The 24,565-nt window shown below is 35.8% G+C and overlaps 1 long non-coding RNA gene across 2 annotated transcripts in view; it reads left to right on the top strand.

Annotated features, from left to right (window-relative positions):
• Positions 1–24,565, top strand: part of LOC127153193 (uncharacterized) — a 59,878-nt gene that overhangs the window by 14,754 nt on the left and 20,559 nt on the right. The window contains exons 2-6 of one of the 2 annotated variants that reach the window (XR_007825214.1): positions 9,678–9,741; positions 10,392–10,442; positions 10,573–10,676; positions 10,843–10,969; positions 14,246–14,365. This is a non-coding gene — a long non-coding RNA (uncharacterized LOC127153193). The remainder of the gene's footprint in view (positions 1–9,677; positions 9,742–10,391; positions 10,443–10,572; positions 10,677–10,842; positions 10,970–14,245; positions 14,366–24,565) is intronic. The other variant, XR_007825211.1, reaches the window with a different exon arrangement.

Here is a 24,565-nt window from a genome sequence, read left to right as displayed (position 1 = left end):
TACCGCAATACAATAATATTAATATTTAATAATAATATAATGTATTTGTTGTTGTATCTATATTAGAAGTTTAACATTTTGAGTGTCCCATTATTATTATTATTATTATTATTATTATTATTAATTCATGATTAATTTATTTTTTCAGATGTAATCTTATGCATCACGTTTTAGAATAATAACTTATATGTTGCTTTTATGAGTTTATATTTAGTTTAAAAAATGTGTATGTTCTTTTATTATTATTATTATTTTTCAGAAGATTTAAACTACATGCATATTTTATTATAATGAATAAAACATTAAGCATATCGCTTTTGTAATTTTGGGTAATGAATATAAATGTTTAAATTGCATATGTTTCTTGCACAAATAATTGTACAATATAGTGCATATTATGCTGCTTTTCAGATTGTTTAAATATTAATTTTCCTCACTGTTCAGACTTCTTTTTCATTACTTTTCTGCACTCTACGGTTCGAGTCTGAAACAGCGTGATGTAACGCAAGTAAATGATTTTACACAAACTATTCCATTAACCCGATCCCCCAAACCCGCTTACAGCCCTTGGATCATATATTGGTCTCTTCATATCTGTGCTCCGTTATTCTGTTCGAGTCCCAGAATGTGATTGAAAATCCAGCGACTGAGCAGGTGTCTCCCGAAAGCTGAATGGACTGGTTAAGTGGCTTTGCCAGGCATGACAGTGGCGGTTTTCCCGTCCTCTCGGGCGTAATGGATAATTCCCAACCTAGCGCTTTTTAATATTGCATTTCCGATATTAAACACTTCGTCAGCTCGCGCTGCCTGGAGGAGAGACACTACTATGACAGATGAGAAAAATTTCCCGCTCGTTAAAAATGCAGGAGACTGTGTCTAGAAACGCGAGGTGACGCGGGGACATGTCCCGCTCGCTTGTCGTCCATCATCGCGGTCGGCGTCCGGATTGGGCCGCGTGTGTCCAGCTCTAGGATTCAGGCTCTTCGGGTCTGGCTGAGATCAGCACAAGCGGGACGGCAGTTATTGTTGGAGCGCTTCATTGTTTAGACGACTAATAAAAGAGTCCACTCAGCCGAAAGGAGCCGGTCGTGTCGCTAATCAGGTGTGAACAGCTTCCGCTATCTCAGTGAGACTTCACGTTTTCACAGCTAGTCACAAAATAGGCCTAGTCGTGCCTAAAAAGTCTAGAAGTCTTTGCATTGGAGAACAGAATATCAAATGAAGTGTTTGTAAGAGTTGGCTAATTTGATTTAGCTAACAATTTCTGACTTGCATTTAATCTAATTTTAAAATGTCTGTTCCTCACTTAAAGCATATACTTCTTTTTTTGGACGAGTGCATGGTTCTTCATCATAACTTGATAATGATTTTACTTTGAAATAATGGCATTTCTTCATGAGATTCACCCTAGTGGGAAGATGTTTAGCTGGAAAGCTATTATAGTCTAAGTAATAAGAAGCATGCTAGCTGAACAACCCACTCTGAAGTCCATCATAATTAAAGTATGGTGAACACAATAAAAGCCACTTATAACATTCACCTCTAAGACTGCGTCAGGCATGTGCTTTGTATTTTTAGCCACCTGCCCTAGTAATTGCTAGTTGTGCAACATGCGCACTTTCTTTGAGAACGTATATATAATGTAAATCTAACACGCTCTCTACCTCCAGAAGCGTCGTCGCCTGCCTCCGTATAACACTTCATATGCTTTACCGGAGGTGTCAAAGGTCAACTGACTCATTGATGGAGCGACAAGGCCTGCAGCCCGAACCTCCTCTCAGTCCCTTGGATTCTTCTCGGCGTGTATGTTTTTCTCGACTCCCACGACGCAGAATGCCATCTCCACTTCTGCTCTCTGTAACATGGCGGCGGGAAGCAGTGAGACAGCGAGTCATTAACGCGTCCCTCTCTCCGGCGAGCGTGGAGCGGGACACCTGCGTGGTGCCGCGCGGCCCTACGGTGCTAATTGGTGCAACAGCAAGTCATAAATTAGAGGGCAGGGTGAGGGTGTGAAGGACGGAATCAACAGCTCTGGCCTTTCGTGGAGAATTTCACGCCGAATGAACGAGCCAATCACTAGGCAGCACAGACGACTACTCTCAAGAAGTTACGACAGCCCAAACCTCATCTCAATCCCTTGGATCCCTCACTACATGTGTAATAGATAGATAGATAAATGATACGTAGATTGAATGATCAAGTGGATGGATGTATGGATGGATGATAGATCTAAGGATAGATGAACAGATGATGGATAGATGAATGGATGGATGAATGATAGGTGGACAGACGGATGGATAGATTGATAGGCTGAAGATAGATGGATGAATCATGATTTGTTGGATGGATAAATTGATGGATGGACAGACAGTGATGGATGGATTGATGGAAGGATGATAGATGTAAGGATGGATAGATCAATGGACAGATATATTGGCTTGAAAATGGCGTGATGGATGGACAGATGGTGGATGGATGATAGATGGACAGATGGAAGGATGATGGATAGATGAATGGACTGATGGATGGATAGATTGATGATCGAAAATGGGTGGATGGATAATGGTTTGTTGGATGGATAGATGGATGGACAGATGATGGATGGATGGATGATAGATGGACAGATAGAAGGATGATGGATAGATGAATGGACCGATGGATGGATAGATAGACAATGATGGATGGACAGATGATGGAGAGATGAATGGATGGACAGATGGATGGATTGATGGGTTGAAAATGGCTGGGTGGATGGATGGATAGATGGAGGGATGATTGGATGGATGACAGATGATGGATGGACGGACGGATGATAGCTGTTTGAATAGACAGATGATGGATAGATGATAGATGGACAGATGGAAGGATGATGGATGGATGGATAAATGGATAGATTGGGTCGAAAATGGCTGGGTGGATGAATGGATCATGGTTTGTTGGATGAATAATCTGATGGATGGATGGATGGATGGATGGATGGATGGATAATGGATAAATGAATGGATGGATAAATTGGGTCGAAAATGAGTGGGTGGATGGATGGATGAATGATGGTTTGTTGGATGGATGGATGGATGGATGGATGGGTGGGTGGATGATGGACGGATGACAGGTGGATAGATTGACTGGGTGGGTGGATGGATGGATAATGGATAGAGTAAATAGAGATGGATGGATGGTAAGATAGATTGATAGATATATAGATAGAAGGATGGATGGATGGATATATAAATTAACGGGTAGGTGGATGAGTAAATAAAGGGAAATATAAATATAAAAGATATATGTAGATGGGTGGGTAGGTATGTAAGATACTGATAGAATGATTGGCTAAATGGATAGAGATAGATACAGATATGTGTCTAGATAGATAAATGTCAATGGCAGAAAGAGACTCACCAGTGTTTTCTGCTCAGAGTCAAGTGATAATCGTCTCTCAGGCGGCCTTGTCCTTACTTCTCTGTCGGTCTGGTTTTGAATACTGTGAATTGAGACACATGTGAGTGTAGCAGCACTCAAGGGTCATTAGAGACGCGGCGTCCTCAATCAAACCCACGACCCAGTAACACAGCCTGAGAACAACTAATGATGCTGTTCACACAATGTCTATGCTACTACTTTCACCAAGGTTTCCATGAACCGCAGAGGAAAATGTCATGCTAATAATATTTCACCTGATATAGTACTTCTGTGTGCCTCTTAATCTCTACCGTCAAAAGTTATTACGCAGACGTGCTGATTTTACCACGCTTACAACTGCAACATTATTATTATAATATTGTATTATTATGTTAATTAATAATAATTTTATTATTGTTAGAATTTAATATTATTTGAACATGGCTTGTCCAATGTTGCTTTAAAGTTGTCATTTTTCCCACAATCAATGTCTGTAAATCTTTTTTTCTCATCAGCACAAGCAAAGATATTGATATATGAAAGATGCTGTTAGGAGATCGTCATGACGACCAATTAGAATCCATTACCCGAAACAATGCGCAGCGTCAAGCGTCTCGCAATTAGTACTGTGCTGTAATTAAACCTGAGCTATTCTGGACGGATGCCTGATGCAGAATCATGCAAATGTTTTTCTTCATTAATATCGGAAATGATCCCTGAGGTGTGTCGTTTTGCTCACGCTAACGTCACGACTGGACTGAATTTGTTGATTTTAGAGTTGAGTTGCCACTTTAAAGGAATAGTTTATCCAAAAATGCAAGTTTACTGAAAAACTTCAGGCCATCCGAGATGTAGATGTGTTTGTTTCTTCATCGGATTTGGAGAAATGTAGCATTCTGTCCCTTGCTCACCAATAGATTCACTGTAGTGAATGGGTGCCGTCAGAATGAGAGTCCAAACAGCTGATAAAAACATTACAGTAATCCACAAGTAATCCACACCACTCCAGTCCATCAATTAATGTCTTGAGAAACCAAAAGCTGCGTGTTTGTAAGAAGTGAATCCATCATTCTGGTGTTTTAACTTTAAACCATTGCTTCCAGCAAAAATATGAATCCATAATCCATAATAACACTTCCCCCAGTGAAAAAAAAGTCTGTCTTCTGTTGTCTCTCACATCAAAATCCATTTTTGAGATGTTAAGATGTTACTGGAGTGGTGTGGATTACTTGTGAACTATTGTTATATTTTTATCAGCTGTTTGGACTCTCATTCTGACGGCACCCATTCACTTCAGAGGATCCGTTGGTGAGCAAGTGCTACATTTCTCCAAATCTGCTGAAGAGACAATCTCATCTACATCTTGAATGGTGTGAAGGTGAGACAATTTCTGGGTGAACTCTTCCTTTAGGTCCTAAAGCAAAAACACAAGCATGCAAACTAAATCGAGTCATTTTTCCTGCTGGTGTTATACGAAGGCCGCTACTTGCTAAGCCCTGCAGGAAATCAAATCGGTCTAATCTCAAGCCCTCCACCCCATCCCTTTCCACCAGCTGTATTTGTCTCTCTTATCACCTCAGAGTCAATTACCGGATCAAACGGGTCGGTTAGGTACAGCTGTCGGAGGCGGACACAAGCTTTGGATCTGATACGAGATTCCATCAGTTATTCCGCGGGTCAAACGGGAGGCCGCACGTCTTCTGTCAGCTACGGCTAATGCCCTGCTAATTACTCCTAGATACCGAAAGCCAAAATGGACAAATACTCAGAAATATTCTGCGAACGCTTGATTCGTGGAAGCTGTTTTTAGCATAATGGCTTCAGGGCTGAAGGCTCTTGATGGGTAATGACCTCTTGTACCATTTTGGAACATTCAGATCTTCTATTTGTAGATATTTTCTTCTTTTTCATCCATCAGTCTCTTTCAATTGCATCTTTTATAGAGCACTGAGAGGATGTAGGTCATGGACAGTGCAAAAAGAGACTGGGGACCTTAGATCTCGTCCACTAGGACTTAAAAGGCATCTGTAGCCCATGAAAAACTTTCTGAATTCATGAGTTTTCCCATCAAACCAATGTTCTTGCAGATTTTATGTAAAAAAAAAAATAAATAAAAGGTTTGACCTTTTGCGACTTTTGTTGAGGTTTAGTAGAAAGCTGGAAAAAGGTGGTCACATTTACTGTTGCTCTGCAAAATTTCGCTGGTGAAATCCAGTCATGTCAGTGTGAATCCAAGCAATCAGGAGTTTCGCAATAAAAAAAGTTCCTTAAAATGCTCAAGTTGATTGTGCAAATTCACAGAAATTTCGCAAATGTGCCCAACATATGTGCCAACATACAGCGCTCACGGTGACCCGAGTTCGAATCCCAGCTTGTGGTCCTTTGCCGATCACACTTTCCCTCTCTCTTTACCCAGTGCTTTCCTATCTGCTCTGACCTCTCCAAATAAAAGTATAAAAAGCCTATAAATAAATCTAAAAAAGAAAAGAAAAAAAAAAATACTGCCACAATAAGTGCCACAATATGAACATAAAATGGTTTTGATTAAAAATGGTTTTATTTTATATATGTATATAAATAAGATGAATATTAAAATGTAAATAATAAAATACAAAAATAAAAGTAATTAAAATATACAGTATATTAAAATAATAAAGCGATAAATTTTTTTTTTTTTTTTTTTAGCTTTATAGACTCATCAATTTAAATAATAAAAAATGTTAGTTTTTTGTAGTTTTTATATTTTAATACACTCAAATAAAAATGTGTGACCACTCTTCGGTAGCGTGGGTATATTTGTAGCAATAGCCAAAAATACAATGAATGGGTCAAAATGATCTATTTTTCTTTTATGCAAAAAATCATTAGGATATAGTAAAGCTCATGTTCCATGAAGATATTTTGTACATTTCCTACTGTAAACATATCAAAACTTAATTTCTGATTAGTAATATGCATCGCTAAGAACATGATTTGGACAGCTTGGTTGATTTTCTCAACATTTTGTTTTGTTTGTTTTTTTTACACCCTCAGTTTTAAGATTTTCAAATAGTTGTATCTCGGCCGAATATTGTCCTGTCCTAACAAATATATAAATGGAAACCTTATTTATCAGCTTTCAGATGATGTGTAAATCTAGTTTTAAAAAAATGACCCTTATGACTGGTTTTATGGTACTTTTAAAATAATACTAATTTTATAGTTTGTTAAATTAGTTCCAGCTACATTTCTGTATTCAAATTAGTTTGATGTATGCCTTGTAATTTACTGTATTTCCTCTTACAAGACAAGACAAGATGAAACTGAAATATGTTTTTTCCAGTACTATTTCTGTTTACAGATTCAGAGGCTTCCTCGGATCAAAGTCAAACCACCTAGCAACCACCTATAACACCCTAGCAACCAAACAGCATGTCCTTGCAATCATCACAACACCCTATCATCATAACAGATAGTTTTGCGCCCGCAAGCTTCACAAAATGTCCCAGTCTAGTGCTAGTCAGTGATATTTCATGTTTAATTTAGCCGCGACACGTTCGTTCCGGGAAACGCGGGAGTTCGGTAGATTCTGGGAAGAGATTTCGCCATAGCTAATCTGCGCTTACAAACGCGACGAGCACTCTCCTTGTCGTTTCTTTGTCTTTGTCATTTGCAGTAACGCGCACTGATGTCTTTCCGAGGGACTGACTGATCAGGACGCGCATACGAGTTTAGACGCGCCTCTCGGTGCGCGTGTGGGTGTCAATGTCGAGTGAAAGATCAGAACAGTGAGCGTCTGCGTTCGATCTCTGGACAGTGTGGATATTTTTAGATCACGGTTGCTTTGAAAAGAGAGAATGAAGCTCTGAACGCTGTCTGATCTCGATGTGATTTCTCTCTCTTACTCTTTCTTTCTTTCTTTCTTTCTTTCTGACCGCATCCTCCGCTTGCGAACATGAAAGATGCCTGAAACATTCATGTCTTTCAGTCAGTTTTGCAGCGCAGGACTGCGCGACCTTGCGTTTTTAATGGGGAATATAAAGAACATAAAGAAAACGTTTATCTACATCAATTACATAGATCCAGACGTGTATTTACTGAAGTGCAGCTAAATCTATCTTATATAGCCCGTTTACACCAAAGACTGTGAAGTTTTAATCGCGATAATGTCACAAAGTTAACATTAGAATCACTTTAAGAACAATTTTCCAGCTGATTAACGTTCGTAAACTTAGCCGATGAGAATCCACCCAGATTTAAAGAGCGCGAATATTTAAATTAAACTGCGCGCGCTTATACTAAACAGAACGTTCTTGTCCGTTGGTGTGGACGTTATTGTCCGTTGGTGTGTATTTACTGAAGTGCAGCTAAATCTATCTTATATAACCCGTTTACACCAAAGATTGTGAAGTTTTAATCGGTCGCGATAATGTCACAAAGTTAATATATCATTAGAATCACTTTAAGAACAATTTTCCAGCTGATTGTTTGTAAACTTAGACAGCCGATGAGAATTCACCCAAATTTTAAGAGCGCGAATATTTAAATTAAAGTGCGCGCGCTTATGCTAAACAGAACGTTATTGTCCCTTGGTGTGGACGTCGATTCAGCTCTGCGGAAACCACACAAAACGGTGGATGAGTCAGGGGGTATGTATAAATAAATATGAGCAATATGTTCAGTCTAACTGAAATACACTATTTTACCAAATATGTGTGAGTAGTCGTGATGGGAGAAACAAACCTTTTCGAAGGTTCAAATGAATTGAAACGCTAGCGACACCTGATGGTCAAAAGTGTGTAAATGCGACAAAAACTCAGGCTAAGTTATTCATAAAAATCTATTGCAAATGTTTTATTGAAAGTATAATACATTAAAATTAATAAAAAATAATAAAATACCATTAAATATAAATTGTCTGTATGTGGTTTTTAAAATACTGTGGTGTTTGTTTTATGGAGAGCTTGTATATCGAGGCCAATAAGAGACTATTAACTACTCATCCTTTTAACTACACTAATGTCTCGTTTAAAATGTCTACAAATTGATGAAACTGATCCAAGATCAGGTTAAAACCATAGACGCTGGTTCAATGGTTCGTCGCTGGGGGTTGATCTCAATGAACTCGCATTATTCACTGGTTTACACAGATCGCCCCCAATGGAAAACCATTGGATTTCGAAAGGTTTCAAACCAGTTATGATGAGTGAAGCCTTTTTACTGAAATCCGAACGCACTCTGAACTGCAGTTTCGAAACAATTTATTCACAAAAGTTTCGAAGCTTCACGAAGCAGTTTTGAAAATGCCCATCACTACACTGTAAAAAAAAAAAAAAAAAAAAAAAAAACACAGTTTGCTGAGTCAGCTTAAAATAATTTGTTACCCTGCTGCCTTAAAATTTTAAGTTCAGTCAACTAAAATAAGTTTAGTCAACTTGAAATGTTAAGTTGTACAAAGTAACAACTTAGATATTTGTGTTTGCTAAACTTAACAGATGGGTAAGTAACCCAGCTGCCTTAAAATTTTAAGTTGATTCAACTCAAATATCTAAGGTGCCACTTAGTATAATTTAACATTTCAAGTTAAATAAACTTTTTTTGAGTTGACTGAACTTAAAATTTTAAGGCAGCCAGGTTACAAATTATTTTAAGTTGACTCAACAAATTGTTTTTTTTTTTTTTTTTTTTACAATGTATGTGTGACCCTGGACTACAAAACCAGTCATAAGGATCAATTTTTTGAAATCGTCTGAAATCTGAATAGTTAGGATAGGACAATATTTGGCCGAGATACAACTATTTGAAATCTGGAATCTGATGGTGCAAAAAAATCTAAATATTGAGAAAATCGCCTTTAAAGTTGTTCAGATGAAGTTCAAAAATTAAGTTTTGATATATTTACAGTAGGAAATTTACAAAACAACTTCATGGTACATGATCTTTACTTATTATCCTTATGATTTTTGGCATAAAAGACAAATCAATAATTTTGACCCATACTATGCATTTTTGGCTATTGCTACAAATATAGCCTACCCATGCTACTTAAGACTGTTGTTTTTGGTCCAGGTTCACATATGTATTTTTGAGCTTAAGTATTGCTTTGTTAGCTTAGCAGCCGGCTAGTGTCAAGCTCTATTGAAATCAAGTTGATTACTGCAAATTTAAATTAGATTACACATTGTTATAATTTAAACATTTACACATTTTACACACAATTCATAATAAATGTAAACATATATTTACATGTATAAGCAAATAAAACAAAAATTAATGTTATTAATGTATTTATTTTTCAGAGATATATAATTTGGTGCTGCATCGGACAAAATTCCATGCCTCAGTTCTTCAGTTTGAAATGCAGTAAGTATGAGAGATTTCTTTTTAAATAGAATTTAATTTGTGTGATTTGCAGACCTTGAAATGTTATAGAAATTAATAAAGTGCTATTTTCTGCAGCATATAAAATGTTTCTTCTAGTTGCTTTGTTCTGAAATATGTCTTTGTCTAGATGTGTGAAATTGCAAAACATGAACAAAATATGCAAAATGCATGGAAGTTAATTAACATAAACGTGTGGGAACACAGGATTCTGTTGAAACAAGTGACAAAAAGTGCAGGAAAAGTGAAACACATGAACAGAAGACAATGAGGATAATGAATACCATGTTTCATACTTCACTCTCTAGTGTGACGGTGTTAAATGGGGCCGTGATGTATCTCACCACACAAAGGTTCGTTTTAATATTCCGCATATATTTAAATGCATGGACGGGACCGGAGAGAGAACTCGTAAAGCCAGGCGCTCCAGAGTTAAGCGTTTTTTCTCTTTTACATTCTCATTCTGCATTATCCTCCACCTGCGTGTGGCTTTTGATTGAGGTGATGAGCCTGAACGGGGGAATATTCTCTGGCGCACTCGTTTGCCATTCATTTTGTAATTCCTCTCTGTCGCTACACTTTTCATCGCATTCAGCTGCACTGTTATTGAAGCTACAATAATTCTATTACAGAGACAAAAGCCAGAGATCCGTCAGGAAGACAGTGAAGTGGATTGTGCTGAGGTTTGAATGGGAATTGAGAGAACGTCAACTTTTTTCTTTATATAGACGTATATTGTGTGACTAACACTATTTCACATAGTACAAAATGTGTAAAAAGAGTTATTCTTTACTTTTTCTCTTTATTTTTCAGGTGTTGAGGCATGTGTCTTTGAATAGGGATCTGATCATGGCCTTGATCAAACTTCAAGTGGATTTATTTTTTTATTTATTTATTTTTTTTTAAATTGTGTGACGGTAATGACATTTCTCTTATTTTTTGTTGGAAAAGCTGGATAAGCTCTGCACATGCTAACCGAGCTACATATCTACAGTTGTGAAAAATAAGAAGGAACCAACATTATATAATCTTATTACAAATTCAAAATTCAAATTCTGTATGTTTTATCTGTCTTCACTGCAGACCCCCTGCTGTACCTTCATGGACCCCTGGTTGAAAACCCAATGAAAGATCTCATCAAAGCACATCATGTGGTCACATTAAAGCTGGGCGCATCGCCGTACGCGAGTGAAAAGCCCTGAAATGATCTGTATGTCACAATATCATCTGCCGTCTGATCTAATGTGTTTTTACAGTTTGTAAAGTCCACACAGCAGCACCGCGAGTAATATAAGCTGCTTTAACTGATGATATTTGCACAAGTGCTCATTTTCCTTGAAGCTTGGTTTGAGTGTACGACTGTTCTCTTAGATTTATATTGCATGTCGGCATGGTAAAGGTCAGACCTTGATAGCTCAGTGAAAATGGGATAATTTCACCGACTACACTTTTAATATTAAAGTGCTTGATATCTAAATATGACCATGAATGATAATGATCACTAGATTTATGCTTTTACTGAAGGGTTTGCTGGTGACAGTCTATGAAACACTTGTCACCACTATGCTAGGGTTATGGGTGCTTACTAGGGTGTTTTGAATGGTTGGCAGGGTTAATAAGGTATTCTTGGTGGTTACTAGGGTGTTCTGGTTAGTTACTAGGCCATTTCTAAAGTGTTCTGAGTGGTTTCTATGATTTTCTGGGTGATCACTACAGTAGGTGTTTTCTGGTTAGTTACTAAGGTGTTTTCGGTGGTTACTATGGCATTTCCAGGGTGTTATGGGTGATCACAGTAGGTGGTTTCTGGTGAGGTGTTTTGGGTGGCTACTATGGTATTCTGGGTGATCACTACAGTAGGTGGCTTCTGGTTAGTTACTAGGCCATTTCTAGGGTGTTCTGAGTGGTTACTTAGGTGTTCTGGGTTACTACAGGTACTACACTAAGCAGTTGTTATGGTGTTCTTGGCAGTTACTGGAGTGTTTTGGGTAGTTACTAGGGCATTTCTGTGGTATTCTGGGAGGTTACTAGGGTGTTATGGGTGGTTACTATTGTGTTCTGAGCAGTTACTACAGCAAGTAGTTGCTAAGGTGCTCTATACGGTTGTTCTGGGTGGTTTCTAGGGTGTTCTTAGTGATCTACAGTGGGTGGTTTCTGGTTAGTTACTTTCTGGTGGTTTCTAGGGTGTTGTGGGTGATCACCACAGTTTTTTCTGGTTAGTTTCTTAGAGTGTTCTGGGTGGTTACTTGGGTGTTCTTGGCAGTTACTACAGTAAGTAGCTGCTATGGTGTTCTCAATGGTTACTAAAGTGGTTTCTAAGGTGTTCTGGGTAATCACCACAGTAGGTGGTTTCTGGTTAGTTACTAGGGTGTTTTGGGTGGTTACTAGGGTGTTTTGGGTGGTCACTACAGTAGGTAGGGTGTTGAGGGTGGTTACTAGGGCACTTTATGGTGCTCTGGATGGTTACTATGGTGTTCTGAACGGTTTCTATGGTGTTCTGGGTAATCACTACAGTAGGTCGTTTCTGGTTAGTTACTAGGGTGTTTCTAGGGTGTTCTGAGTGATCACTAGAATGTTCTGGTTAGTTTCTAGGATGTTCTGCATGGTTTCTAGGGTGTTCTTAGTGATCTACAGTGGGTGGTTTCTGGTTAGTTACTTTCTGGTGGTTTCTAGGGTGTTGTGGGTGATCACCACAGTAGTTTTTTCTGGTTAGTTTCTTAGAGTGTTCTGGGTGGTTACTTGGGTGTTCTTGGCAGTTACTGCAGTAAGTAGCTGCTATGGTGTTCTCAATGGTTACTAAAGGGGTTTCTAAGGTGTTCTGGGTAATCACCACAGTATGTGGTTTCTGGTTAGTTACTAGGGTGTTTTGGGTGGTTACTATGGTGTTTTGGGTGGTTACTAGGGTGTTCTGGGTGGTTACTACAGTAGGTAGGGTGTTGAGGGTGGTTACTAGGGCACTTTATGGTGCGCTGGATAGTTACTATGGTGTTCTGGGTAATCACTACAGTAGGTTGTTTCTGGTTCGTTACTAGGGTGTTTCTAGGGTGTTTTGGGTGGTTACTAGGGTGTTCTGGGTGGTTACTACAGTAGGTAGGGTGTTGAGGGTGGTTACGGGGGCACTTTATGGTGCGCTGGATGGTTACTATGGTGTTCTGGGTAATCACTACAGTAGGTCGTTTCTTGTTCGTTACTAGGGTGTTTCTAGGGTGTTTTGTGTGGTTACTAAGGTGTTTTGGGTGGTCACTACAGTAGGTAGGGTGTTGAGGGTGGTTACTAGGGCACTTTATGGTGCTCTGGATGGTTACTATGGTGTTCTGGACGGTTTCTAGGGTGTTCTGGGCAGTTTCTTCAGCAACTAGTTGCTGGGGTGCTCTGGGCATTTACTAGGGTGCTCTGAGTGGTTTCCAGGCTGTTTTGGGTGGTTACTAAGGTGTTCTGGGTGGTCACTACAGTAGGTAGGGTGTTGAGGGTGGTTACTAGGGCACTTTATGGTGCTCTGGATGGTTACTATGGTGTTCTGGACGGTTTCTAGGGTGTTCTGGGTGATTACTACAGTAGGTGGTTTCTGGTTAGTTACTAGGGTGTTCTGGGTGGTCACTACAGTAACCGTTTTGAGTGGTTTCCAGTTGGTTTGCAAGTGGTGCTACTGGTCAAAAACACATTCATCAAGTCCCTGTCATATTCTAGTTTTTAGATATGTTTGTGCTCCTCTCTTTATGAGTCTGTGGGGTTTTTTTCACCCATTTTATCTTACGCTTGGTAAAATCATTAAAACTCAATGCTTTGAAAAGTAAAAACAACTTAGTAGCCACAAGATTTGAGACGTCATTCATCTCTGAAGCACAAAATGTGCAGGATGATTTCGGCTGCAAAATGTGGTACTCTGTATGAGTAATAGTAATAGCAGTGATTAGCAAACAGCGCTAATAATAAACATCAGGCGGCTTAATTCAAGTTAATCATGCGGTTTTCTTTTGGCATCCGCACTTTAATTTTAAGTGATTGTTTTTCTGTCTTGTTTTGTTTCATCTGTTTATTATTTTTTGAGTCAAATTGCCGGTTGTTTAAGACGGTTAGCGGCTGACATCCTCACAAAGCGCCAAATAATCACTCTCAACTTTTCAATGCCGCTCACTGTCGGTCTTTATTAGCGATTCCCCCAGCCGAAACTACCCAAATTACACATAATGAAATCCAATTAACATTTGGAGTCAGCAATTAAGTTGCCTTCCAGAGGCCTGATGTGAGAAGGGAGCTCATGCGGCTGGACGCTTAGCATTAGCGTTAGCGGTGTGTCTGCAAGTCCGCATCCAAATGTTTACAATCCAATTAACAGCTTCGTTCGTCCTCTCAAGCTGATCTAAATGCCATATTCACTGAGAATGCGAAGTAAATCCTGGGTAAAACTTTTATATTTCCTCTTAAAAGAACAATTCGTTCTTAAATGAAGGTTTTGTCTTTATTTGCTCGCCCTCATGTTCTATTCCAGACCCGTCTGCTGTTCTCATTCTCTACAACACATGAGGAGAAATTTATGAAGCCTTGGTCTGTCGAGCTCTAAAAAGGACAAGAAATGTATGGCTCAGAAGACATGAAATATTGCACTTAGGTAGTGTTTTTTGTTCCTTTCAGAATTTGTCAGATTTTTTCACTATGAACTGCCATTGTATGAAAATATACAACAACTAGTTTATTTTGAACTCATTTTATAAAATGTATTATTATTATTATTATTTATTATTATTATTATTATTATTATTATTATTTTGTAGTGGTTATTAATTGCTGTTGATAAAATAATAATAAAATATTTTTTAATGATTCATTTTTTTAAAATAATTATCAAATAATTAAATGGGTATTTTTTAATTCAATTGGATAATATTAGATTTAATAATAATGATAATAATAGATTTTTATAGTAATTGATTTTATAAAATATATTTCCTAAAATTAAACTTTTTGTCCTCATATTTTTTTTTTTTTTTTTATTAATTTCAAAAATGTTATTTTATTTGTTCCGAGCTAGTATGCTGTTCAGTTGATTGTTTGTTTGTTTGTTTGTTTATTTGTTTATTTAATTTATATAAAAAGTATACAATTATTATTAGTTTATATTTTATTAAATAGATTTTAAAACTAAAAAAAAAATAATAATAAAAATTTGTTTCCAACTAATATGCTGCTGCTTGTTTATTTTTTATTTATTTATACAAAATGTAATATTATTAATTTATATATGTATTTAATTAATTCTATAAAATGTTTTATACAATTCTTCTTATAAAATATTTGAAATAAAATATCAAACAATCCAAGCTATTATGCACATTTAAATAGTATACAATTATTAATAGTTTACATTTTAGTAAACTGATTTTTATAAAGGAATTTAAATAAAAAAATAAAATAAAATAAAATGTATTTTATTTGTTCCAAACTAGTATGCTGCTGTTTGATACATTTGTTTGTTTTTTTGTTTATTTATACAAAATGTTAATTAATTTTATAAATTTATATATTTTTTAAATTATTCATAACATCAGTTTAAAATATTTAAAATAAAATATTAAATAATGTATTTTATTTGTATTATTATTTACATTTTATTAAATTGATATAAAGTATTTAACATTAAAAAATAAATTAAAATGTATTTTTATTTGTTCCACACTAGTATGCTGTTGTTTTAAACATTTGTTTATATTATTAATTTATTATTAATTATTAATTTACATATAAAACACATAGAAATACATATAAAATAAAATATCAAACTTATTTATTTATCTGTTCCAAATTATTATGCATATGTAAAAAGTATTAAATATTATTAGTTTACATTTTAAACTGATTTTTATAAAGTATTTAAAGTAAATTTTAAAAAATAAAATAAAATGTATTTTATTTGTTCCAAACTAGTATCCTGCTGTATTTTTACATTTGTATATTTATTATTTATACAAAATGTAATATTATTAATTTATATATTTTTTAAAAATTATCTTATAAAGTGTTTTAAGTATACAATAATTAAAATAAAATACTATTTTTTATATATATTATTTGTTCCAGTATGCTGCTGTTTTTTACATTTGTATATTTATTATTTATACAAAATGTAATAATATTAATTTTTTTTTAAATGATCTTATAAAGTGTTTAAAGTATACAATATATATATAGATTTTATTTGTTCCAAACTATATTGCTGTTTTTTTTCTATGCATTTATTGCTTATTTATACACAAATATATAATTATTGTTATTTTTTATTTTTTAATTGACTTTATAAAACTGTATAAATTATTTAAAATAATATACAAAATACAATTTATTTTATGTGTTGCAAACGTGTATGCTGCTGTTTTAATACAACGGTAGTTCATGTAGAACACGGTGGTCTTAATTTGCATTTTTAACCTCCTAAACGTTGACATGCGGTTGCGTTTACACCAGTGATTTTGTGCTAACCTCCTAAATAATCAGTTGAATCATTCTGATAATCGTACACATGACTATTTCCATTTGTTTTGTAAGGTCGTGTCTCAGGGAGCTCGTACACGTGACGGGCAGCATCTGAAGTCACCGTCGCTCTCGGTGAAGGACCGAGCTCTTCCCCTCATGGCTTTTAAAGTGCATTAGACCGTCATCCCTGATCCTGCTGTCTTTTTTCCGTCCGTCTGAGACGGGAAGCTCGACGCGGGTTAAAAGGCTCGTGCCCTTCTCTCAGTCCCTCTCGGGCTCTTTGTGGAGAGGCGCGGCGGGGGAAAAAAGGGTTTGATGTAGTGACTCGAGAGCAATTCTCCGAGTCTCGAAATCAGCGCGGCCCATCTGATCTCCCGAGCCCCGGCCGGCGACGCCGCCGACCAATCAGGAGTTAGTATCAGCGCAGACACGACAGCACCTGACCTCCCGTCTCGGAGCACTCGCTGCCGTTCGCCTGGATTTGTGTTGATAAATAAAGCCCGGGAGAGAAGGAGGGGGGACGGCGTTACCGGGAATGAGAAAAGGCTCTTTTTAGTTTGACGGAGGTCGGGTCTGGCGAGCGTCCCGGACTTCTTACTTCAGCAGGTATCGGCTCCATCTGGCTGATTCGTTTCTGATCGTATCGGCTGGAAAGGAACTGGTTTATTTCGAGAATACATCAGGACAGCAGAGATGGCTGTAGATATGGAGCTGTGAGGGCCGGCCGGGGCTTATCAGGCCTCTGCAGATCAGTGGGCGGGGCTTCAGGGTGACTGGCAGCACTGATGACCAATCAGAACCTTATTACACTTATAAAAGAATATCACATTGGTGATTCATAACGGTTTTTGCATATTACTTTGTAGTGACTGGTCTGTCTTTCTCTAAATTCAGATGGCAAACTCGCAATTAAGAGAAAAATATTTTATTTATTAATTTAGAGTTTTTTATTAGTAGCAGTAGTCGTTTGAGTTTTTGTTTTTTGTTTGCGTTTTGTTTCGAGTTGTATATTATTTTTTAGCTTATTATTAATAATAATAATAATAGTTGTTGTTATTATTATTATTATTATTTGTTTTCTAATGTCCCTTTAAACTAATAATTTGACTTAAAACTTCTCAAAAAATCTCAGAATATTATTAATAATTATAATTATTATTATTAAAAAACTCATTATTATTATTATTAAAAAAACTCAACAATAATAATAATAATAATTATTATTATTATTAGTAGTAGTAGTAGTAGTATTGAGTTTTTGTTTTTGTTTTATTTTATTTCATTATTTTTTAAAATAACAACAACAAGAACAATTATAATACTTATTATTTCTCTCTAATATCCCATAATATATATATATATATATATATATATATATATATATATATATATATATATATATATATATATATATAATATATATATATATATGTGTGTGTATATTAATGATAATAAAGTCATATTAAAAATAATAATCTCAAAATCAATTATTAAGATAAAAAGTAAAATAATATTTTATTTGATTTTTTTTTTTTTTTTAGGTTATTATTATTAAACTATATTTAACTTGTTAACTAAGTTTTTATTATTTATTTTATGGATTTAATTTGTTGTTGTTTTATTATTATTATTATTATTATTATTATTATTATTATTATTATTATTATTGTGTTTTTGTTTCCTTTTATTTCATTTCTTCATTTTTGAGCTTAATAATAATAATAATAATTATTATTATTATTATTATTATTATTATTATTAATTGTATTATTATTATTATTATTATTATTATTATTATTATTATTAATTGTCCTCTATTATCCCGTTAAACTCACAATTTAACTCAAAATTTAAAACAATCTCAAAATCTATCTATAATATTCTCAAAATCAATTAAAATAAAATAAAATTGTATTTTTTTTTTTTTTTTTTTTTTTAGATAATTATTGTTATTATTAAATTACATTTAACTCACTTTAACTAAGTGAGTTAAATGTAATTATTTAATTTTATTATTTATTTTACGGATTTAGTTTTAGATTTTTTTGTTTTTATTTTATTTTATTACTTTTTAGCTTAATAATAATAATAATAATAATAATAATAATAATAATAGTTACTATCATTATTCTTCATGTAATGTCCTATTAAACTCATCATTTAACATCATTAAACTTTTAAAAAAAATCTAAAAACATATTAATGATAATAAAATAATTTAAACTTCATTGTTAGAATATCAAACTTTATTGTTAAAATAAAAACATAAAACAAGACTTTATTTTATTGTTTTTAAGATGATGATTATTATTATTCTATATTTAACTCACTTTAGCTAAGTTTTTTATTTATGTTATGGATTTCGTTTGAAACCATTATTATTATTAAACTACATTAACTCTCTATACCTAAGATTTTCTTATTAAAAGATTTTGATTTTATAAATTTGGTTTGAGATAATTATTACCATTATTAATCTCATAGTTAAACTTTTTTTTATTTGACTTAATTTATTTATTTTGGAGATAGTAGTAGTAGTAGTAGTAGTAGTTAAATGAAACTCCTAATTAAATTCACAACTTATATAACATATTTTTTGTATTAATTGATTTTGAGCAAAGATGCATTCACTTAGAGAAAATGAATATTACCAATTCATGCCTTAAAGTAAATCAACAGATTTAATTATAACACACACAATGGTTTTTGGCGAGACTGATTTAAATGACATTATAAATGAGTCGGATACAACCGGAATATTTGAGAAGTAAAATTACAGGCAAAGATAATTAGATTTTTCCTCCGAATGCATAAACAAAATAAATAAACGACAGATTAGAAGCTTTAACTCGACAAATGTGATCAAAAGCTTAAACTCATCAGTTTGCATGTATAAGACCTGAGCACAGATCTCTCTGAAAATCAAAATACAGTCGTTGTAGCTTCAAAAGCGCCATCTAAACGAATCCCCCAGGTTTTCCTTTGCCTCAACACTTTCAGCCTCTTTCCCATCAGAAACGAGAGCGTTCCGTCATTAGCCCTCGTTAATATTCAACGAGCGCACTTATCGCAGATGACGGATCTATCAGAAAGTCATAACGAATGATAAATCATGCTGTTGTCCTTCGTTTCTGGATGTTGCGCGCTTTAATTAGCCTAAATTGGGAGCAGAAGAAGATGAATAAAGATGATCGCTGAAGCTCGGCGCCGGTGGGGCCACCGGTGGAACTGAGACGTACTGACATTTTTACTGGTGTAATTATTCATTTGGCTTGAGAAAGCCGACTTACTGAAATGCTATTTAAACTATTATTATTGTGAAAACTAAAATGATCAACTCCTCCTAGATGTGTAACTCTACAAACTGCAAACTCAGGCCAGATCTTCAGACGGATCTGAAGGTTCTTTTTTTAACTGATCAGACTTATGGTTTTCATAAAATTGAAGATTAAAAATCATAAAAATCCCAGAGACTTACATTGACTGAATGTTCAAAACTATTCAAACTCCAACTGTCAAAATTCAAATTTAAACTCCCAGAATCTGAGACTTCCAGCTTCCCTTCTACTTTTTCTAATCAATTTAAACTCATTCAAACTAACTTGTTAATCATGCTAGTAACATAATCATGCTAACAACATGCTAGTAACTTACTAATCATGCTAACAACATGCTAGTAAAATGCTAATCATGCTAGAAACATGTTAATCATGCTAGAATCATGCTAGTAACTTGCAAATCATGTTAACATGCTAGTAACATGCTAATCATGTTAGAAACATGTTAGTAACATGCTAGTAATTTGCAAATCATGTTAGAATCATGCTAACAGCATGCTAGTAAAATGTTAATAATGCTGGAATAATGTTAGCGGCATGCTAATCATGCTAGAAACATGTTAACAACATGTTAGTAACATGTTAGAATTATGCTAGCAGCATGCTAGTAACATGCTAGAATCATGCTACTCATGATAGAATCACGTTAGCAGCATGCTAGTAACATGTTAATCATGCTAGAATCATGCTAGTAATTTGCTAATCATGTTAGAATCATGCTAACAGCATGCTAGTAAAATGTTAATAATGCTAGAATAATGCTAGCAGCATGCTACTAACATGCGAGTCATGCTAACAACATGCTAGTAACATGTTAATCATGCTAGAAACATGCTACTCATGCTAGAATTATTCTAGCAGTATGTTAGTAACATGCTAATCATGTTAGAATCATACTACTTATGCTAGACTCATGCTAGCAGCATGCTAGTAACATGTTAATCATGTTAGAATTATGCTAGCAGCATGTTAGTAACATTCTAACCATGGTAGAAACATCTTAATCATGCTAGAATCATGCTAGTAATATGCTAGTAACTTGCAAATTATGCTAACAACGTGATACTAACATGCTAATCATGTTAGAATTATGCTAGAAACATGCTAACAACATGATAGTAACATGCGAATCATGCTAGAAACATGCTAATCATGATAGAATTATGCTAGCAGCATGCTAGTAACATGCAAATCATGCTAGAATCACATGCTAAATCATGCTAGAATTATGCTAGAAACATGTTAGTAATTTGCTAATCATGGTAGAATCATGCTATAAACATGTTACTAACATGCTAATCATGTTAAAGACATGTTAATCATGCTAGAACCATGTTTGAAATGTGCTTGTAACTTGCAAATCATGTTAGTAGCATGGTAGTAAAATGTTAATCATGCTAGAATTATGCTAGCAGCATGCTAGTAACATGTTAATCATGCTAGAAACATGCTAACAACATGCCAGTAACATGCTCATCATGATAAAATCATGCTAGTAACTTGCTAATTATGTTAGCAACATATGAGTAACATGTTAATCATGCTAGCAACATGCTAATAAAATGTTATTCACTTGTTAATCATCTTAGAAACATGCTAGCAACATGCTAGTAACCTGCTAATCATTATAACGACATGCTAGTTACATGTTAATCATGTTAATAACATGCTAACAACACGCTAGCACGTTGCCTATTATCTATAGCTAACTATCTATCTGAGGCTGTATTGCCTTCAAAACATTCAGACTTTAACCTTTTAAAACTAGTTTAAACTTCAAACTATTTCAGAATGGAAACCATCAAACTTAAAACTTTTTTAAACTTTTTAAACTTAAAAAGTTTTTAAAAAATGTTAACTTTTTCAAACTTTCTGGTCCGGCTTTCTCAAGCCAACTTAAAGTTTGTCTTTACAGACTTTTTTTTTAATCTAGTTGTAATTAATGCTTGATGATGACCTGCGCGCACAGGCTTTGAGGCATGATGGAAATGACTTGGTCACCAAAATACTCAAGCTTTCAGTGCATCAGGTTGAGGTTCCTGTGACATTTTATGCTATAGAGCAGCATGAACATGCTTCAAAACGTCTCTTTTTGCATTCCCCGTAAGTCGTGTGCATTTGGAACGACGTGAGTGCAAGTGAACCATGACAGGATTTTCATTCCGTATGAACGATTCCTGGAAAAATGAGTTTAAAGTCCTCAATTTTGCAGAATAATATTGCTCATAACATCGCTTCAAACAAACAGCCGAGAAACATTTGCGGCAGCATCCTAACAAAGACGGATGTCTCTCGTTCGGAGGAGCTGATGGAGGGCCTGTCATATGAAGTGAGATCACGGAGGTCTGTTGGCACACCAGCAGGGGAGCGTATTTTTTAATAAAAGGAAGGAGTGTGTGTTCCACGAGTGTGTGTTTCCCAGTCTGACAGGCACATGCGCCACGCTGAGCCTGTACGCCGCAGTCTGTTGCGTGGGCTCCTTTCTGAATGAGAGCGAACAGGCCCGCTCTATTTGCCGTCCATCTCCCGTCCGCTCTTTGTCATCACCAACTCGAGTTTATTTCCTAGAGGTATTTCTTTTGAAGCTCTGAAAAATTCAATTACAGAGCGATCCTTTGATTTGCGTAGCGTCTGGGCTGAACAGGCTTGGCACGAAAATAAAGGAAGAAGATTCGCAACCTGCAAAATATGACTAATAAAGTGCCTGTTTATCTGTGAATTTGAAGCTGTAGCTTCCTGAGATGAGTTACTCAGAATATAAAGCTAAGCTAATAAAAAAAAAAAATAGTTTAACTCCATTGAAACTCTTTCTAATCATCACCAAAAAGGGTTCAGATCAAAAGATGTATGTAGCACAGTTTATTAAACGCAGTTGAAAATGTAGTGCTAGCTGAATGTAGATACAAACGCACAAAAAAGCAAAATTTCACTTACTATTAAATGAACATTCAGATGAATCATTTTTAACCAGCTCATTCAATTTAATATTACGAACTGACTTGCTAAAATGAATCAGACTTCCAATCACAGTTTGAATCAGAGATCTCCTTATACCATTTGTTGTGTACTTGTTAGCTAGTTATGTGAATCTCTAACGATCGCTAACATGCTAAGTTTTAGCTACTAACTGAAAAGTTTGCGTTTTCTTTAATGATCAGCTATGATCATGCTACTGCAAAATGTAGCTAGGTTATTAGCATGATTCTCAACATTGCTTGAAAAACGTAGGATCACTAGCATGCTAACACTTAGCTACTTATTGGAAAATGAACACTTTCTTAAACAGATTAGCTACAGTCACGCTACTGATTACTGTAGCTAGATTATTAGCGTGACACCTTCTCAACATTGCCGTATACTTGCAGCTAATAGCTGGTTAAAAGAAAAATGTTGCATAGAAAGCATCGCTAACTTGCTAAGGTTTAGCTACTCACTGAAAAATGTGCAATTTTTTAACGATCAGCTATGATCATACTACTTCAAAATATAGCATGTGTGACGTGAATAATCCAGAGCAATAACATGATAAAAATATTCGTTTCGCATTTGGTGTGCACACGTTTAGTTATTAGTTATTAGTTATTAGTTATTAGCGTGGCTTCTTTTTAACATTACTGTTCACTCACTTCCAACAAATTATACTGACCAAAATTATAAACACAACACTTTTGTTTTCGCCCCCATTTTCCATGAGCTAAACTCAAAGATCTAAGACCTTTTCTATGTACACAAAAGGCCTATTTCTCTCAAATATTGTTCACCAATCTGTCGAAATCTTTGTTAGTGAGCACTTCTCCTTTGCTGAGATAATCCATCCACCTCACAGGTGTGGCATATCAAGATGCTGATTAGACAGCATGATTATTGCACAGGTGTGCCTTAGGCTGACCACAATAAAAGGCCACTCTAAAATGTGCAGTTTTATCACACAGCACAATGCCACAGATGTCGCAAGTTTTGAGGGAGCATGCAGTTGGCATGCTGACTGCAGGAATGTCCACCAGAGCTGTTGCCCGTGAATTGAATGTTCATTTCTCTACCATAAGTCATCTCCAAAGGCGTCCAGTACATCCAACCGGCCTCACAACTGCAGACCACGTGTCACCACACCAGCCCAGGACCTCCACAACCAGCATCTTCACCCCCAAGATTGGGAGACCAGCCACCCGGACAGCTGCTGCAACAAGCTGTTTGCATAACCAAATAATTTCTGCACAAAAAGCCGTCTCAGGGAAGCTCATCTGCATGCTCGTCGTCCTCATCGGGGTCTCAACCTGACTGCAGTTCATCGTCATAACCGATTTGAGTGGGCAAATGCTCACATTCGATGGCATATGGTATTTTGGAGAGGTGTTCTCTTCATGGATGAATCCCTTTTCACTGTACAGGGCAGATGGCAGACAGCAGTGTATGGTGTCGTGTGGGTGAGCGGTTTGCTGATGTCAACGTTGTGGATTGAGTGGCCCATGGTGGCAGTGGGGTTATGGTCTGGTCAGGCGTATGTTATGGACAACAAACACAGGTGCATTTTATTGATGGCATTTTGAATGCACAGAGATACCGTGACGAGATCCTGAGGCCCATTGTTGTGCCATTCATCCACGACCATCACCTTATGTTGCAGCATGATAATGCACGGCCCTGTGTTGCAAGGATCTGTACACAATTCCTGGAAGCTGAAAACATCCCAGTTCTTGCATGGCCAGCATACTCACTGGACATGTCACCCATTGATTAAGTTTAGGATGCTCTAGATCAGCGTATACGACAGCGTGTTCCAGTTCCGGCAATATCCAGGAGCTTTGCACAGCCATTGAAGAGGAGTGGACCAACATTCCACAGACCACAATCAACAACCTGATTAACTCTATGCGAAGGAGATGTGTTGCACTGCGTGAGGCAAATGGTGGTCACACCAGATACTGACTTTTGGCCTTTTATTGTGTCCAGCCTAAGGCACAGCTGTGTAATAATCATGCTGTCTAATCATCATCTTGATATGC

This window comes from Labeo rohita, chromosome 22 (genome assembly GCF_022985175.1).
Source record: "Labeo rohita strain BAU-BD-2019 chromosome 22, IGBB_LRoh.1.0, whole genome shotgun sequence".
NCBI classification, from domain to species: domain Eukaryota; kingdom Metazoa; phylum Chordata; class Actinopteri; order Cypriniformes; family Cyprinidae; genus Labeo; species Labeo rohita.
Note: the sequence above shows the minus strand (reverse complement) of the source record. Positions and strands in the feature narration are given on the sequence as shown.